We start from the raw sequence: 19546 nt of genomic DNA on the forward strand, positions 1-19546 counted from the left end.
ATCAAAGTACCAGTTTTCAAACAGATTTCCGGATTTGGTATCAATAAAATCACATCAAATTTACTTTTCATATTTTAATTTGAACAGTAATTTTTGTTTGCTAGAGACATTAATACTGTTTATTAAAGTGACATTCCTACCCATATCTCTTGGAAACAACGACAGAAATATTCAGACAAAATCTTTTAACGAAATAACTGATTATCCGTTCGTGGCTGTATATAACGTTTCATACTATATTCCAAATTTTTCCATAAATAGTGACAATTATTTGGCATTATCAACGTTGGCCATGAGCTGTCTGTATTTTACTGGTAAATTGTATACTGCATCTCGCGTATTCAGGTTCTCAAGGACTTTTATTAACAACTCAAGGCAATTTTATTATTTTTGAAATTTTTTAAAATATTTTATATGCAATATAAAATATTGCATATAAAATAAGTGTACCTAATTCACAGGTTGTCCAAATCATTCTGACTTAATTTCCATCATTAATTCTTTAAAAAAATAAGATGCTAAGAAGTCTTCAAAGAATCGCTACAGATAAAATTAAAAGGATTAAAATACTTTGTTTCATTTAATAATTTTAATTGCCAGAAAAACTGAAAATGAACTAGCCAATATCTTTTTGCTTTAAACAACTTCAAGATTGTACCTATTTTTAAGGAAGCTGGCGAGATGAGATTTATTGAAGAACAGACCCATTGTTTCACCATACAATTATTTAAAATTTAATAAAATATAAAATGTTATTTGTTTCTTTGAATAACTATTCATTTTTTTGCTGTTCCATAATCTTATCAGAATCGGAAAGCATCGTAACCTTATTGCAAGGTTTTGAACTGCAATAAGTTTACTTCGATTCACTTTACAAATTTGACCAAGGCCATTTCGCTGATATTGAATTTTATTTTATGATTTATTTCCAGATTACTTATCAAAAAGTAACATTCAAATTCAGAAGGATAACATATAATAGAAGTAGTCTTTCTCGGCTAGAGCAGTGATTACGATCGCTGTCATTATATACCAGGTGGAAGGCTGCATCCGAATCCCACGGAAATGGGAATAACTTTTATGTTCCTTATTTCTTTCTTTTTACGCAATAACCAAAGATCGTGCTGTTATACAAGGGTTGAATGGTTCGCCCGGAATCTCGGATTTTTAATCAAACACGGCAGACTTCAACGAGGGAGGAGCCGGAAACGTCTCCACAAAGACCATCAGCCGAATTCGTAACAATAAATGCGCGACATGGCAGAAGTTTATCCATGCATCTAGCAATAATTATCCTTGAATTCTTGTTCATAAACTCATCAGGAACAAGTTTCACCTCCCCCGCCCCAGAAATATACAACTCTGTTACTGGTAATGAGGTAGAAACGACCACTTGGCATGATACTATTGGTGCTACTGTAATAGCAATCCCTATCTACCGTTACATTCTGTACTGTCCAATCTTCTCTGTCTAAAGAATTTCTTCCCAAACATCGCAGTCAATCTTTTAATTCATTAGCAATAGACCCTGTGAAATACTCTGAAAACAGGCAGTACAGAGTGAAGAGCCTCTCTGAAGCACACAGTTTACTTCAACTGAAGCACAACAGGAGCACTCCTGATGAAACTACTCGGATAAAGAAGATGGAATGACCAACATAAAATCACTGTCGAACATCTATTTTTATATGATACTATAAATAATTTCCTCTTTTAATATTGTCGATAAATGCATTCTGTAAATAATATTGTAAATATTTTGCACTTTTGCAAATATTGCAAACAATTGCTATTCTTGCATTTTTGTACACCCTTCAAGCCGGTCGGCTGTCTAAAAGGGGTGAAAGCAAACACTTGCTACAATAATAAATCGATTTATTTACTGGACACCTTACTCCCTACAGATGATCCAACTCTTGATCATGAATCTCATCGGCTCATTAGGACCTTAAATGATGGTTATTGTTACTCCACATCTACACCTTTCTGTCAAGCTGCAGTAGATTATGCTGCGTCAAAAATCAAGACCTACAGTTGTCGTTAGATCGTCTTGACAGGATATTTATCAAAATGTTCCACAGTATTTGTCCCTCTGTTTTTTTTGACTCTAATAAATGTTTAGCGGAATGGACCTTTCCAGATATTTGGAAGCAAGACCTTCTGAAATTAATTCTCAAGATGTCTGACTCTACTTCAGCTCTAATGTCTGCCTTTCCCAAATTTAGGCAAGACAGACATTAGAGCAATTGATTATTACAAGGCTTAATATTTTGTTTTCCGAATTACTTTTAATACCCTCGAATAAGTTTGGCTTTCGTACTGGTAGGGTATTGAAGAAGCCATGGTGGAACTCCTTTCTCAGATTAAGTCACGCAATCGCAAATACATACCGGCCATTTTTGTAGATGACCAAATGGGCATTCGACTCCCTATGGTAGAACAGTCTGTTCGCTCGTCTCAGGACTGCTCAATGTTCAAAACAACTCTACCATATCACCAAGCATTATCTCGCATATCCTGTTTCATAGGCCCACACTCGTCTGGAACTTTCTTTTCGACAAGCGGTTCCTTAAGTCTACTACTTCTGTCTCTAAATTAGCCTACGCCAACAACTTGACCTACTGATACATGGAAATTCGCATTCCTAAGTAGAACTCACAGCTAATTATGATATGATTCATCTTTGCTCCTGGGTTACTTGTAATATATTTTTAAACTCCTCGAAGTAAACAAAACTTTTATACCTGAAAGGCAATCTGGACATAGGATGTTCTCATGTCATCAAATTGTTTAACCAATCATTTTCCATAGTTAGTTTCCATAAATTTTTGGATTTCATATTAGACTGCAAACTAAATTTTCGACGGCATGTGCTCCATATTCATGAAAAAGCTTTTAAGCATACATCTCTGTTCCTACAAATCTCAAAAAAATCTTGGGGTCTTAGTAGCAGAACTTCTCAAATTCTTCACAAAGAGTTCATCATCATCATCAGCCATTTTCAATCCACTGCAGGATGATGGCCTCTCCAGCAACTTTCCAGTTCCTCTTCTTTTGTGCAATGGCCATCCATTTACTACCCACACACTCATGAATTTCATCTGTCCATCTCCGTTGTTATCTTCCAGGTTTTCTTCTAGCTCCTCTTGGGTACCATTCTGTTATTTTCTTAGTCCCTCTGTCATCATGTGAACGAGCTAGGTGTCCTGCCCACGACCATTTTAGTTCTTTAGTTTTGATAATAATGTCCTTTTCTTGAGTTTGCTGCCTAATCCATGTGTTTATCTTCTTATCTAATAGTCTGATTCCCAATATAATTCGTTCCATTCTCCGCTGTGCAGTTCTCAGCTTCTCTTCCATTCTTTTGGTGAGTGCCTAAGTTTCACTTCCATAAGTTATGGTGGGCAGTATACATTGGTTCATTATTTTATTGGGATATTGCTAATCAGTATGTAACTATATTTCCTGAATGCTATTCATCCAAAATTTATTCTTCTCTTGACTTCCAGCCATTTATCATTATTACAGCTAATAACTTGTCCCAGAGAAGTATATGACTCCACCTTTTCAATTACTCCTCCTTCAATCATTGTATCCCTTGATGTGGCATACTTGTTCATCATTACTTTTGTTTTAGCCATATTCATCTTTAGTCCAAAATCCTTACTAACTCTGCATAACTGATTAAGATTTTCCTCTAATTCTTTGGGATCGTGGCTTATGATCACAATGTCATCTGCAAATCGTAAATGGTTTAGGTACTCTCCATTCACATTGACTCCTTTCTGCGACCAGTCTAATCTTTTGAAAGCTTCCTCAAGGGCAGCAGTAAACAGCTTCGGAGATATTGTGTCTCCTTGTCGAACTCCTTTCTCGATTTTAAATTTCCAACTGTCTTTGTCGACTCTAATAAAGGAGGTAGCACTCATATATTTACTTCAAAATCATAATATATAGAGTATCTATGCCTTGTCTTTCCAGTGCCAATAACATTGCCTTATGCTATGGAGTCAAATGCCTTTTCATAATCCACAAATGCCAGGCATAATGGTGTTTTATATTCATTTGCTTTCTCCATTAGCTGTGATATTACATGAAGGTGATCCTTAGTTGAGAATACTGCGTTAAAGCCAGCTTGCTCTTTCGGTTGATTCTCATCAAGTATTCTTTCTAATCTGTTCGTAATGACCCTTGTGAACAACTTGTAGATGTGGGATAACAAGCTAATTGGTTCATAATTTCCAATTTCTGATTTATCTCTTTCTTATGCAGCAAAACTATGATTGCATTATTCCACTGCTTAGGCGTCACACCTTTTCTAATGCATTTTATGAAGAGTCTTGCCAGTTTTTGTGTCATGTCTGTTCCTCCCAATTAACAACTCTACAGTAACTTCATCTTCCCCCGGGGCTTTCTGATTCTTCATTTTCTTCAACGCATGTTCTACCTCATCAGGAAGGATATCAGGTATGTTGTATGTGTTTCTAATGTGCGATCCATCTTCCGCACTGCTGGCATCATTCCCTCGCTTCTTGTATAAGTCTCTATAGTAGTCGCCTGCTATTTGAATTATGCCTTCTCTGCTATTCATAAGTACACCATCGCTATTCTTCAGTTTCAGTATCATTTGTCTTTCTGCATTACTGCTAATTTAAATCCTTTGTTTTCCTTTAATGCTCGTTCTACTTTTCTTGTGTTAAATTTTCTTATGTCCTCTCTGAGTCTCTTTCTAATGGCTTTGCATAACTCAGTATAATCAATTTTCTCCTTGTCATTGTTTTACTTGCTGTTCATTTATTCTTCATTTGTCGTCTTCGGTTCATCATAACAAGTGTTTCTTGACTAATGTTTTCTTCTTTGGATTTATTTTTACCTATAGGTTCCTTGGGCTTTATCACTTTCAGAGTGTTGTAATATTCCTCGCCGATATCTTGGTCCTGAGCAGCCTGCAGAAGCTCAAACCTGTTGTACGTTCCAGTACATACTGCTTTTTCTCTACTTATGTTATCTCAAAGGCCTTTGTATTATTTACTCGAGTCAGTTTTTTCCTTTCCTTTCCTACATCTATATCAAGTGTGCATCTTACCATTCTGTGATCACTTCCAACATTTACTTTGTTCAGGACAGTAACATCATTCACGATATATCTTCTGTTAGTGAGCATGAAGTCGATTTCATTAGTTATTAATCCATTTGGACTCTTCCATGTCCAGTTTCTTTTCACCCTTTTCTTGAAAAAAGTGTTCATTTCTGACATTCCTCGAGATTCTGCAAATTACACCAGTCTTTCACCAATTCAAAAATTTCCTATAGTTTCTCTTTCTGCACTGTTTTGTCTCTTTCCAACCTTAGCATTGAAGTCCCCATAATGATAGTGTAGTGAGTTTTCTGTTCATCTAGAAGACTCTCAATTTCCGTGTACATTTCTTCAACCTCTTCATCATCATGGCTCGATGTTGGTGCATAAATCATTAAAACATTTTCACTGTTTCCATTGGTGTACAGCAGATTTCCATTGATAAACTTATGGTTCATTTCTCCTTCTTGTTTCAGTGAAACCGATGATAATCTAATTCACATTTTATAATTCCCAAAAGAGGTACTGTTGCTTTTTTGTACATACGGCCCTGATGTAGGGTTTTGTTTGTCCAGTAAGAGTGTAGTCTTTTCTACAAATCTTTTCTTATCCATCTAATGTAATCCAAATTAAGCTTTTCTTATCCAAAGACGCATGTTACTTGCCTCACAGTTTCAACACCTGCTTTACAGGTGGTTAATCGATGTACGTATGTCTCTTGATCTCTAGCTTGCGTACATGAGGACTCTGCTTCCTAATCGGTCATAGAACTTCAAATAGTTATTCTGGCATTGCAACTGATCTACAAAACGATATTAAGACTGAGAAAAAACGCTGCTAGGTCCTACTACTTCAACAATAGCAAGATCGATGGTCTGTACAATCTAAGGGCGTAGTTACTTCCAAATTCATTCCATGAAAAATTTTCGTTCAGTGAAAAAATGGTTTTCATCTACTTTCTATTTTTTTTTTTTTTTTTTTGTCCTCGCCTTTTTCCCATTATACATATGAAGTCAGCGTTTTTTTTTATTGTTTTGGCATGCAATCTTTACTGCCGTATGCCCTTCCTGACGCCAACACTCACCCTTTATCCAGGATGGGGATATGCGGTGGTCATTCCCTACTTTGCATCCTCCGTATTTGGTGGTCACTGGCTCGAACCCCGGTCTAATCAGGAGCATGTGCTACGCACTGCTGTTCCTGCCCACCTTGCTACGGAGGTGCCTTTCATCTAATTTCTGTACTCCTTTCATTGTCACAGGACATGGCTCCATGTTACCAAGCTTGCTTCCTTCTACCTTTGCGATACTCTGTGGACAATTTAAACTGGAAACGTGCATCTATCACTGTCCCTACTACCAAGACCTTCTTCAGCTGTTGGCTGCCTTCTGCAGTCTTCAAGATCAAGGAGCTGAACTTCTACAATCCAAAGATGTTTTCAATCCACTACAAATCTTTGCCACCAAAACCTTTCCTAGACGACGTACTGATGTCTTTTGCTGCCTCTGTTTCTGTACCTGAAAGTGGCTCTGTTGTGGTGCCTATGACGTCCTCCACTGTATCTTAGAATCATCACTGTTCACACTGAATTGCCAGTATAATATATTCCAAGTTTATTCTTTTAATTTTCTTTCTTCACGTTTTACTTTTGTGCCTTCTGTCTTTGAATTCTCTTTCTTCATTTTAACTTTACTGTCTTCATATTGATACCGACGTGCGTGTATTTGCTTTTGACTGGGTTCATATATGGCGTCTGCCTTTTGTATTGCTGGGCTGGCCCTCAAGGCGAGATTTATATTTTTTTACCCTTTTCTTCTTCCTTTTTCTGCTGTCCTATGAAGTGTCTTTTATTATTTTTATTATTATTTTTTCTATGTTAGTATTTTGAGAGGAGGTTAACAGATCCACAACTTGCTTGAGACTGATTTTAAAATTTATTTTATTATTTATTTATATTTTTTTATTTACTTATTTATATATATATATTTTATTTTATTTGTTGCTGGCCTTAGAGATGGGAAAACACTAGAGATGGGATTTTGCTGGCATCTAGATTTCAGTTTCCTGGTTAGGAAACTCGAACGTCCACCAGACAATTAGAAGCCAGGATTGTTGGTATCCGCTGGTACTTCACTCCACCAGTGAATACATTTGTTTTTTTTTTTTGTAATGAATGACTAAACTTGGGCATTCTGTACTGGATATTTCGTACTGGATATTTCGAAGAACTTTCAATGGACGAAAACCTAACGTATAAGGAACAAATTCAGCAACTGCGTTCAAGAGCATTACGGGCTTTCTGGAATATGAAACTTGATCTCTGTAGAGCGCACAACAAGGAAACAATCAGAAAATTTCTCCTCTACTACTTTAGTTATATCATCAGTTATGCTATTGAAGTTTGGTCGGTTGCTCCTATGTCCAGACTGAAGCCGCTCTGGGGTCTGTAATTCTGGGTCCTAAAGTGGGCCAACAATTGGGCTCACCTACCCTACATAACATCAAAATCACAGCTCTGCATAAATCTGAAATACACTCCGGCCCAGCACCTGGCATATGCGAGGAAGCTCACAGTGGCGCTTAATTTGTGCTTCGCTGCTCTCGACTTCGTTAATATCTGGGAAATCGTAGGCTGGAAAATCCCTGGTAGAGCCCTCAGAAACCGACCAGTGCTCTGTTCTAACCTGCAGAAGTTCTAGACCTTTAAGCGGCACTTTCCGAACAGCATCATCGGCGCGCTAAACTCCTCAAACATTGATTTGGATGTGTGGTCCGGAGATTCTGCCTATAGAGAAGAAAAGCGCAAATCCATCCATAGTGAAGTGCAACTTGCAATTGTCAGCGGAACTAGTCATAACTCCCAGTGAAATTTTCCAGACTGTCTCAATGTATTGCAGCTTGTATATAATAACTATAAAATCAATATAATGCAGTATAAGCTCTGTATAATCTATTATAATAACTATAAAATCTATATAATGCAATATAAGCTATGTATATAATCTATTAGCACTTTCTATGTATTTTATGTGTTTGCTGTGTACCCACGTTGTTTTGTATGTACTGAACGTAATGTGTCCAGTTAATTGTGATTCCTTTGGTTGCCTGTAGCGGGAATCGTGCCCTACATTTCTATAAATAAAGAATTTTATTATTATGATGATAAACTAACACTTTAACAAAATTATGGACCTATACAATTAATAAAACTTGAAATATTCTTACGTTTAAAAACCATTTGGTTTTTAAACGTAAGATATATATATATATATAAAAAGAAATATAAACATTAAATCCTACGACTTTGCGCTTCGGGTTTTGATGTGTCTGAGCCCAGTTTGTACGGCCTAGTTCACGGAATGCAGTTTACAGAATAATCACAATCTAAGGTGCCCTACTGTAGCGTGAAACATCAGAATGATAAGCATGTCACCTGCGTTCTTTAAAATCTTTAGGAATTATTACATCGATCGCTTTTGGGCATTCTCAAAACCAAAGATTAAAAAATGCCTTATAAAATGTTAGGAACTTGCAGTTAACACTAATACGGAATTCAAAAGTTCCCCAAAATAAATATATAATATGCATTATAATTTGTTAATAACAAAATCTATTTCTGTCTGCTTAAGGGGAATCAGTGCAATTTATTTGTCAACCTTCGTAATAAACCATTAAATATAATTTAACAGTTATCAGCACATTTACTTCATCGTATATTGCATAATTTTTATCGTTATAAGCAGAGTAATTGAATATATCGAAGTGCCGCAGTAGCAAATAAGTGAAGATTACACTTAATTCTCTCGATATCAGTGGAGTCAGACTTGAAGAGTTATTATGAAAGTACATTGATCTCAAATTAATTCCCGTTGTCGAAGAAATGAGCTGTTAAATTCATAAAGCAGCATTTTATTATTCATAAAAATGTCACAGCAATCTTCAAGAAAAGCAGTAAATTTGGACAAGATATTAAACTGATACCGTTTTAACGAGGAGTTCCCACAAATATAAACCTTTTATAATAGTCACGAAGTGTTTTTTGTGTTTAGCTTAAGGGCACACAACACAACACTGCGCACAACTCTCCATCGTGTGGACTTAGTTCCTGTGGAGGTCATGTGTTAGCAGAGTGCCCACACAAGGACCAGCCACCATCTTATGCAAATTGCAAAGGTCGCAAACGTGATTTTCAGCATTCAGTACGAGATCCGGTATGGCCAGAATAGTAGCGTGCATTACAAATGGCAAGATTTAGGATCCATAATGGATAATGTTTGTAATGATAATAATAACGGGGACTCACATTTAAGGAAATCTGCTGTTACATTAAGGATAACGCAGATAAATGGTCAAAGATCCCGTACTGTATTGAATGAAACCGGGGTAGAAGTTAACGGTATAGATATTATTCTACACAAGAGCCTTAATGTGTTAAAGCTCATTTTGGGCAAACTTCAAGGACTGAGGGATTTATAATACATGAAGAGTAATACAATATGAGGAAGGAGATCCAAAAGTAGAATAGTGGTAATGAACAAGAATATTGATATACAGTAAACACTCGATTTAACGGACTAATAGGGGAGAAGGGTTGTCCGTTAATGCCGAAAGTCCGTTAAATCGAATGTAACCTGGGGAAGGGGCATTTTTTATTGTTCTTAATATTAAAAAAAAAAAAAAAAAAGCTTTAATACAATATACAGTACTGTACAATACAAAATTATGTCGCAATTTGGCCTTTGATTTACGTACGGATATCAAAAACAGTTTGTGTTTTTTACGCCGTAAATTTCACAAACACGTGCTACTGAGACGCCTTGTTCTAATTTCTCAATTAGCTCTAATTTCTGTGCCAATTTAAGTTCACACGCTTTCTTTTAACTCCTCTATCACTTGATGCCATTTTAAATTGTAATGATTGCAAAATTATTTAATAAATAAAATCACAATTCATAAATCACAGAAACACTCTGTATACAAGCTGACCGCACGATAGCTTGAGGCAGACTGAGACCGAAACAAAGCGAGTCGGTAGACCTGAGTGTCCCAGTCACGTTAAAAATAAAGCTCGCAAGTCACCGCCTGCTGTTATCTGTTATCTGGGAAAACAGCTATTTGAACACGTTTACAGAAAGAATAAAAAAACAATTCCTTGAATTTGATTATAAAAATAGAAGTAGGTAATTATCAAAACAATAATGGAAATAGGTAATTATTATTAATTTTTAATTAATAATAACACTGAAGTTTTGTATAACCTAAAAAAAAAATAATACGGTCGAGATTAATATACATTACTGTATTATTATTTGTCAGGTCCGTTAAATCCGAAATCCGTTATATTGGGGTCCGTTTAATCGAGGTTTACTGTAGTTACAATATATAATTTAAATTGTAAAAACGCAGTATAGTTAGGTATTTTTCAATTTCACTTTATTTAATTTCAATAAATTGTTAAACGTTTGTTGACTTTAATGAATTACTTAATTATTTGGAGCATGCTATGCAATATCTTGGAGGTAGTAAAGTTATCATATCTTCAGAAGTAAATGCAAAATCAAGTTACTGATGTAGTCCAACGACGGATTCTAGAGAAATAATGCTGCAAGAATTTGTAGGTAGTCATAATTTATTTATAGTCAATTTACGTAGTATTTATAAAACTGATTATAGTACTACAGGAGAATGAAACATTGTTGTTCCAATAAGTAACTGGATTTCTTAACCAGGTAACAAATTGGATGATTCATACTGATTAGACGATCAGACCACAGAGTTATCACTTATGAAATGAATGATACTATGGTTTATAATTATGATCAGACTAGGTTGGTGCAATTCATTAGATTTTCTATAAGAAATATTGATTGGAATGCAAGTGAACAGTCTATAAAGACTGCTTTTATAGCCTTTAACTGAACTAGGTTAGATATAATTTCTACTGCTGATTTGGTCGATCAAAATTCTACCTCTCTGCTGAAGGCTTCATATAAGTCAAAAAATAAAAATACTGTCCCTCCCATGGAATTTTCGCTTGGTGAAACCACCTCATTTTCCGGCCAATGCGTCACAGGCATTGACTGGAAAATGAGGTAGATCCATTTCATAGTGAATATCTGATGATTAAAAACAGATATGCCAAAGAAATTCTAAATAGGAATCATGACATGTGGAAGAAATTTGTAATTTCTTCCACATGTCATGATTCCTATTTAGAATTTGAAATTTGAAATAAGACAGAAGAAACTTCAGCATTGAAAATTCATTATTGATGATGTGATAATAAAAGAGTTGTTTCCTACAGCTGATTTACAATATCATACGGGAAGATATCTTACATCTTATAATCTGACAAATCAGCCTACAGATGATTTGCAATATCATACGGAAGCAAACATTAATTATACTACAGAAAATCAATCTGAACCCTTTACTATAGATGAATTGAAACAAGTTCTTCAGGTGATTAATATTAATAAATGTCTTGGAATAGATAGAATTAAAATATTTTATATTAAAGGTCTTTCAATTATTTACGCAGGTTTTATTAGCATTATATAATACGTGTTTGTGGGATGGTATTTTCCCCCAAAAATTAGAAAGCAGCCTTGATAAAACACGTTAGGAAGCCAAACAAACCGGCCAAGCATCAAAAGTTATAATGACCAATAGCACTTCTGGCTAATCTGGGAAAAATATTAAAGCATTTAATGGCCCTGCGAACAACACAAATATTAGCAGATGAAAACAAGATTTCTTATAAACAATATGTGTTTATTGTAGGTAGATCTTGTGTGGAATCTGTCTCTTGCTGATTTTCTTTTTTTTTGTTAGCTGTTGGCGAATCGGCTTCTTTGGCCATAATGCACCTCCCAAAGTTTTTGCAATACTCTGATCCAAACCCAAGGCAGGATTCGAACCCGCGACCTTTGGGTTGCCAAGCAAGTGCTTTACCCACCCGGCTAGCTCGGTCGGCGATTTTTTTCTCAACTACAGAGCTCTAGTGCCAAGCATCAATTGGCAATCTATGTGGATTTTGAGGAGGCCTCTAAGTTCTTCTGGTGGGAAGTAGTCCTTGACCGCCTAAGAAAACTGAATTGCCTTTATCAATTATATTTGTTATGCAGAAGTTATTTTTCGGGCAGATTCATATTAGTGAAGTCACAAAGTCGTAGTTTAAAAAGACAGGTTATGCGGGTATGCCCTCAGGGTTCGGTATTGGACCCGTTACTATGGAACAATGAATGGCTTGAAAGAGATTTTGATTGTTGTAGAAATATAGCTTTTACATATGACCTACAGCATCGTTTGAGAAAGATAAATGGTGGATATAGAGCAAACTGATAAGTACATCCTTAATGATCACTTCCAGTGGTTATTAATAACAAATTAATCCTAGTATCCTAGGCAGTCGAGTACTGGGTAATGCATTGGATGAATAAGGTCAAGAGCAACGCATTCACCATCTCCAGCACTGTTTTTTATACCAACTTAAATATCACTCCCTGGAGAGTTCATATAACATCCAGGAATATTCTTCTTCCTTCTTAGATGCTTGCCGGTGTGAATGACGCCCCCAGTCTTCAAGGATTTATCTGTACTCTACTTGCTGGACGCAGTAATAGCAGCCCCTACATTATGTACTCGTTACATTCCATACTGTACAACCTCTCCTGTCTAAAGAATTTCTTTCCAAACAGTGCAGTCACCTTTTTTTTTAATTCATCGGCAATAGACAATTGAATGTGCAATACTCTGAAAGCAAGAGCCTCTCTGAAGCGCACAGCTTACTTGAACTATAGAACGGGAGCACCCCTGAGGAAACTACTCGGATAAAGAAGATGGAATGACCAACATAAAATCATTGTTGAATACCTACTTTTAAACGATATTGTAAATAATTTCCTGTTTTAATATTGTCGATAATTGCATTCTGTAAATAATATCGTAAATAATTTGTATTTTTATAAATATTGTAAATAATTGTTATTCTTGCATTTTTGTACACCCTTCTAGCCGTTCGGCTGTGTAAAAGGGGTCAAAACAAACACTTGATACAATAATAAACGGATTTAATAATAATGATATAGTAAAACAAAAATGACGATTTAAAAAAAATATATTTTAAGGGCTAAAGCCTCAATTCACGGAAAATTCACTTAATAACAGATCAGTGATTAACATCATTTTATATTTAAGTGAAATGTTAATCACCGAAATGGTGAAAATAGCGTCGTTTTATTTATCCCGTGATATTACAGTACCCTTCGAGTAAACAAAAAAAAATAATCAAATTATTAGGGTTACCCGTAAATGATTACATTAACCCGTATTCGTGTCTGTAAATTGCTTGTGTTCTCTGGTCGATTTGCCTGTTTTGCTGGACGAAAAAACCTCAGTTTCTGAGGGAAAAAAACCTTGCTATCTACGCCTGAGACCGACACTCAGCCACGGAGTGAAAAAAGCCCACTAAAGTTCTTCGCGTCATCGACGGGATTCGGAGCCGGGCCTTTTCCACCCAGTGTGGGGAGGACGGTGACAATACTACTGTGCTACCCACGCAGACCACCCTTCGAGTAAGCAACGCTTCACCAGTAGAAAAGACTATTGTTACTGATTCTCAGTGGATACTACCAACCTTTATTTTCTTCCTCCTCTGTATTCCGCCTCCTCTTTCCTTCCTCCCCCAGAGGAATCAAGCAAACCTTTTGGCAACAACAGGTGGGCCAGCGTCTGAAATTGACACTGGCCCACCTTCCCGGGGTGTGGAGTATCCAGAATCATCTCTGCTGGTGATTGATGCTTCTGAATAGCTAAGTGGAACTAAGAACACACAAACCTACATTACTCACATATCTGACCCTTTTGCTATTTTCTAATGGTACTATTCTTCGCAGAAATAGAATATAATATAATCTTTAATTGCAGCAATGATAGACATACAATTAGTCCCGTCACGGCATGGTGGTGCCAGGGGTTAACAAAACATATTTACCAAAGAGATACACATGAGAAAAAAGAAAAATCAAATTATTAACAAAGCACAGTTTTACATTTTCAGTTCGACGAGGATACCTGTATTTTTTATTATTGACCACTTCTTGGAGGTCCCCGTCGATGGCTTGCAGTGAGGGCAGCATTTGCTTTGGCAGGAATCTGTCGGTTAGTACTAGCCGGTTACAGTTTGCTAGCAGCTGTGCTCAAGACCGGAGATAAGGGGGAGGAATGCGCCAAGAGCAGTGATCCCAGAAGTTCGGCTCTGTAATTTTACCGGTGGCCATCTTGATGGTGAACAGTAGCCTTCTTTCTCCGATGTAGGACCGGAGCCTGCGTAGGTGAAGAGCTTCTGCTAACTGCGTTGATCTGAGAGCTGGAGGAAGGTGGAGTTTGCTGTTGGCCCATTTTAGAAGCCAGAATTCGAGACGGAGTGGAACTGAAGTTATAGAAGCCACCTTTTACAAAGGCACATGCCCATGTCCATGTGAAACGAACATCTTCCTAATTCTGGAGCACCAGGCCGTGCTAGTGCACTTACGCATAAATGCAAGAAACGATTGAAGAACACCAATTAGATGCTTATGACATCAACTATTTTTAAAGTGCAACATAAAATTCGGCGAAGCCAAATTTCGGTATTTTCTGCTGCAGCCTCATTTCACGCACATCTTGGCTAGTCAAATTCGGCGCGCTTTTCGGCTGTAGCCAAATTCGGCGCGCTTTTCGGCTTTAGCCAAATTCGGCGCGCTTTTCGGCTTTAGCCAAATTCGGCGCGCTTTCGGCTGTAGCCAAATTTGGCGCACTTTAGCCAAATTTGGCGCACTTTAGCCAAATTTGGCGCACTTTAGCCAAATTTGGCGCGCTTTAGCCAAATTCTGCGCGCTTTTCGGCTTTAGCCAAATTCTGCGCACTTTAGCCAAATTCTGCGCGCTTTTCGGCTATAGCCAAATTCGGCGCGCTTTTCGGCTGTAGCCAAATTCGGCGCGCTTTTCGGCTTTAGCCAAATTCGACGCGCTTTTCGGCTTTAGCCAAATTCGACGCGCTTTTCGGCTTTAGCCAAATTCGACGCGCTTTTCGGCTTTAGCCAAATTCGACGCGCTTTTCGGCTTTAGCCAAATTCGGCGCGCTTTTCGGCTGTAGCCAAATTCGGTGCCTTTTGTGCTGTAACAAAATTCAACAAACTTTTCAGTGTCCATTAATAACCACTCTCTGTTGTCTCCCACTTTCTACCCCCCAGCCTTCTGCCTCCCCCCTCTCCATCTATATGCTAGCGAAAGCCCTACATACCAAAAATTTAACATATCTAAATTACCTTAAGCCCATAACTTGGCCTAGCAAAACTAAGCGATTCTACACCTACGTCGATGCGTTTCTTTCATTCTCTTCTTTTTTTTTTTTTTAAGGTCCTAGCCGCCGAAATCTCACGAATTAAATGGCAGGATCTGCCAGAGTGAAACAGACTACTGGGTTCCTGGTCTGCCTCCACGGGGCGTAAGTGGGGCAACGTTGGGCCTCAGTAGGAGTCCAGCGGCTAAATGACCAGATGAACAACGGTACAAGGCATCACACATATACAAAGTCCATACACTTTTAAATCTCTGCTTTTCCAGTCAACTGGTTCACCCACAATGTAAACTACGCGGAGATGGTGGGAACCCCTGATGCCGTTTGACCCTAAACATACTTTACACTTTACTTATTCATTGTAGCAACTTACCCTTAATACCATACCTCTCCAATTTGTACAGCAATCTTCCATGTGCAACAGTATCAAGCTTTCCTGAAATGCAAGTATATGATATCAAAATTATTTTTGGCATTCAGTTCCATTGTGACCACATCACAGTATCCAATCAAATTGGTCAGACAAGACCTCCCTTTAACAAACCCAGACTTGACTAGATGATCCTGCAGTGCTTCTTTAACCAGTGATTCCATTATTTTCCCTGTACCACAAGTTAAACTAACAGGTTTAACTTGTGTAGTTACTTGTGTCACCTTTTGAACCTCCTTTGTGAATTGGTGATACATTTGTACACCTGCAGTATAGGGGGACCTTCCCTGAGTTCAAGGAAGCTTTCGTAATTATGGCTAAGGGTTTTCTTACTTTCTTAGCTGCCTCCCTTATATAAATGGATAGATCCGGTCCTTATGTTTAACTTCAACAATTTTTCCTCCACTTTGCTCTCAGTTATTTCAAAATCACTTAGCTTCCTGTTAGAGTTTGATAAACTTCTGGCACTCCCCTCATTGAATAACTCCTCATGTGTGATTGTAGATGGAAAATACTCATTCAGTTAATCAGCTACCTGAGCATGATCAGCAATAGTCAATCCATCTATGTTAAGTGGTCCAATCTGATTCATCCCTTTCCTTCTAGAGTTTACATAAATAAAGAACTCTTTGCTGTTTTCTTAGCATCCTTTGCCATAGATTTCTCGCAATCTGCCTTCGCCTGCCTACCATAGGCTTTGTGACTTGATTACAGACTAGTTTATATCTACCATAGGCTTCTGTGTCACCTGATACCTTATATGCATCCCATACATTTTTCTTCTCTGCCACGTTTTGACTGTCTTCTGGCCTGTTCTACGGCACTCCTGTATGCTTTGCGAACCCTAGCCTGGCTACGGAAGGATGCTGACGCTCATTCTCTGGGTGAGATAACCCAGCTTGACTGATGGGATTCCATACCGCCAAATGGCGATATCACATGCCTCCCTTGGAGCGTGACTTTTCTTCAATCATCTCGAGCATTCCCCTCTTATGCTCGCCTATATGTGGAAATCACCACATCCATTTCAGAGGATGCCTTCCTCTACATCTTCTGACACTCCCCACTTTAGCCTACTCCCATTTGTACACTCTGTATCTCCACACATTCTTCTCCACCCCTCAGTTTCCGTTCAGGAAGCTCAGGCGCTACCAACAAAGATAACAATCGGCAGCCTGGCTACTTCCTGGGCGGGCAACGTTGGGTCAAACCTGGGTCCCTGAAGCCAAATGCCAGAACACAACAACGGAACTCAACACAATATTACATTCCACACAGAACATTTTCTGGAATTTGCAGCAATACTGCATTTCTTCATAGCGCACATATGGCACAGATATCGGAAACCACCTATGCAAACTTTCAGCTGTGGCCAAATTCAGCGCGCGTTTTTTTTTTTTTTTTTGTGTCTAAATCTAGATCTCTCTCTTTTTTTTTTTCCATTTTTTTGTTGTTGTTGTGGCCAAATTCAGTGCCATTTTCGTCCGTTTCTGGCTGTTGCCAAATTTGGATCCGCTTCTGCCGTTAACTGCCACAGACGTGGTGTAAACATTGAAACATCCTGTATTTATTCCGTGCTCCAATTCATTCTGGTAAAGTATTGGGAAGTCAGTTTATGAGCAGTGCCCGCTGAACAAGGGGGAAGTCGCTCGGGACGCTGAAGCCCAAAATTGCATGCTGTACGCATACGCTCTACATACAATTACAAGTTTTCGTATGCAAAGTTTAAATACACTCATATTTTCATCAATTCTGTAAAGGAAATTTTACAAAGTCACCTGGTGATCCAGTTTCTTTAGTTCTTTAAGATTAAGTCACTGACGAATGGTAAATCCATGGTTATCTGGCACAAAATTTACTATTTATCAGGAGCACTCATAAACGTGACCGCACCGTCGAAATCCCACGGATATCTCTCCAAGATAGCGCCGAGCCATTGGGCACTTGTTGTCTAAGGTTTGAAGAACACAGTTCTGACTTCCAGCGGAGTTCGGAAGCCAATTGTATCGATTGGTCTCCGAACTCCGCCGATATCAATCCCATAGAGCACTTGTAGGACACTATGGAAAGACATATTAGGCATCTGGATATACCAATCACCTCCAGACCTGCATTGCTGACCGCATTACACACAGCTTGGTAGGACATACCTCCCGAACGCTTCTGACATCTTGTTGAATCAATGCCCAGTCGGATATCTGCTGTACTAAGGGCAAAAGGAGGACCCACGAAGTATTAGGTAGGTGGTCATAATTCAGTGATCACTCAGTGTACTACATCTATCATCATACATTTCCCTTCTGTATCACGTCGGAGAAAAATTTTATACACTTTCAAATTTAATTCTAATTCGTAGTTTTTTTTTTTTTAAATTGCCCAATACCTTAAGTCGATCTTCCAATTTACTCTTTCAATATCATTGGTACCAACGTGTTCAATATCACTTTTGCGCCCTTAAAAGATAATAACTGTTCTGCATTATTAAATATTTCTTCTAGCCAAAATACCCTAATCCTATTCCACTTATCCTTTTTTACACAATACATTTCCCATTTACCTGCAAACAGAATCACTGATAATACTTGAAAAGAAAGATCCTAATATATATATACAACAGAATTTTTGGAATATGAAGCTGCTATCTTTTATTTCGTCATTGTTTCCCATTATGTGACTCTTATATGAGAACTCATATGTGACCATTGTTCCCTATATTCATTATATCCATATGCCACCACTAAGGCAAGCGATAAAGGAAGGTTAGTTGTTAGTCAGTTCTATGTTCAAGAAGAAAGGCGTCTTTTCTTTCCTTAAGTACGCTAACTTCTTTATTTCAGAAGAGAAAAATTAAATAACTCTAAAAATTAGAAGAATAACACAATAATTATCAGCCGCTCTTTAAGAAAATCGCTCGGAAATCTCTCAGAAATCGCTACAGTCACTCACTTGGCATTCGGGGCCACACAGTACTATATCCTTCAGACGTTAAATGAAATTCAACACTTAAAAAACGGTTAGTTACTAGGAATGTTTTTTTGGGTTCATAAGACAACGAATTAATATTAATCCTATATTTATAGGTATACTGCTATACCGTCCCCAACGTCAATTATCCAGTTACATGCTAATTGCCGCTTCTCTTACTATTGATCTCATTTGAACTACATCTTTTAGATGCTCAAATGTAACTTCCATTTATTTAAATTCCTTTGATATAATTCTTATTACATTAAAAAGCCTTTTTTGTTTTAAATTGTTTTCAACATCACAAATAAGAATTTTCGGATCAAATCTTCGCTATTCTTATAATATTAATTTCCTATTAGTAATTTATAACAGAGGAATTGTTTAATAATAGATGCAATTATTATTTTATTACAGTTAATAATAAACAAATTTAAGGATTCTTTTCCTTCACAAACTATCTTATCCATATCAGCATAACTAACGTTCTCAGATAGAGTCATCTAAGAGACTGTAGTCTCTCCAACACAGTACTTCAAGCTTATCATTTTTAATAAAATTAAGATTAATAAATATATAAAGTAAATCATTAACAAATAATAAATAAACTGCTCAGGCATCCTCCTTTTGTAAAAGGTGTTCCCTCGCTTATTTGTGCATTTTGTCCAATTAAATAAAACGGCCTTTACAATCTTTCGCTATTCAATAATACCATCATCACCATACTCTTAATT

This window comes from Mastigoproctus giganteus, chromosome 3 (assembly GCF_048544385.1).
Source record: "Mastigoproctus giganteus isolate SK-2022 chromosome 3, ASM4854438v1, whole genome shotgun sequence".
Lineage (NCBI taxonomy): Eukaryota > Metazoa > Arthropoda > Arachnida > Uropygi > Thelyphonidae > Mastigoproctus > Mastigoproctus giganteus.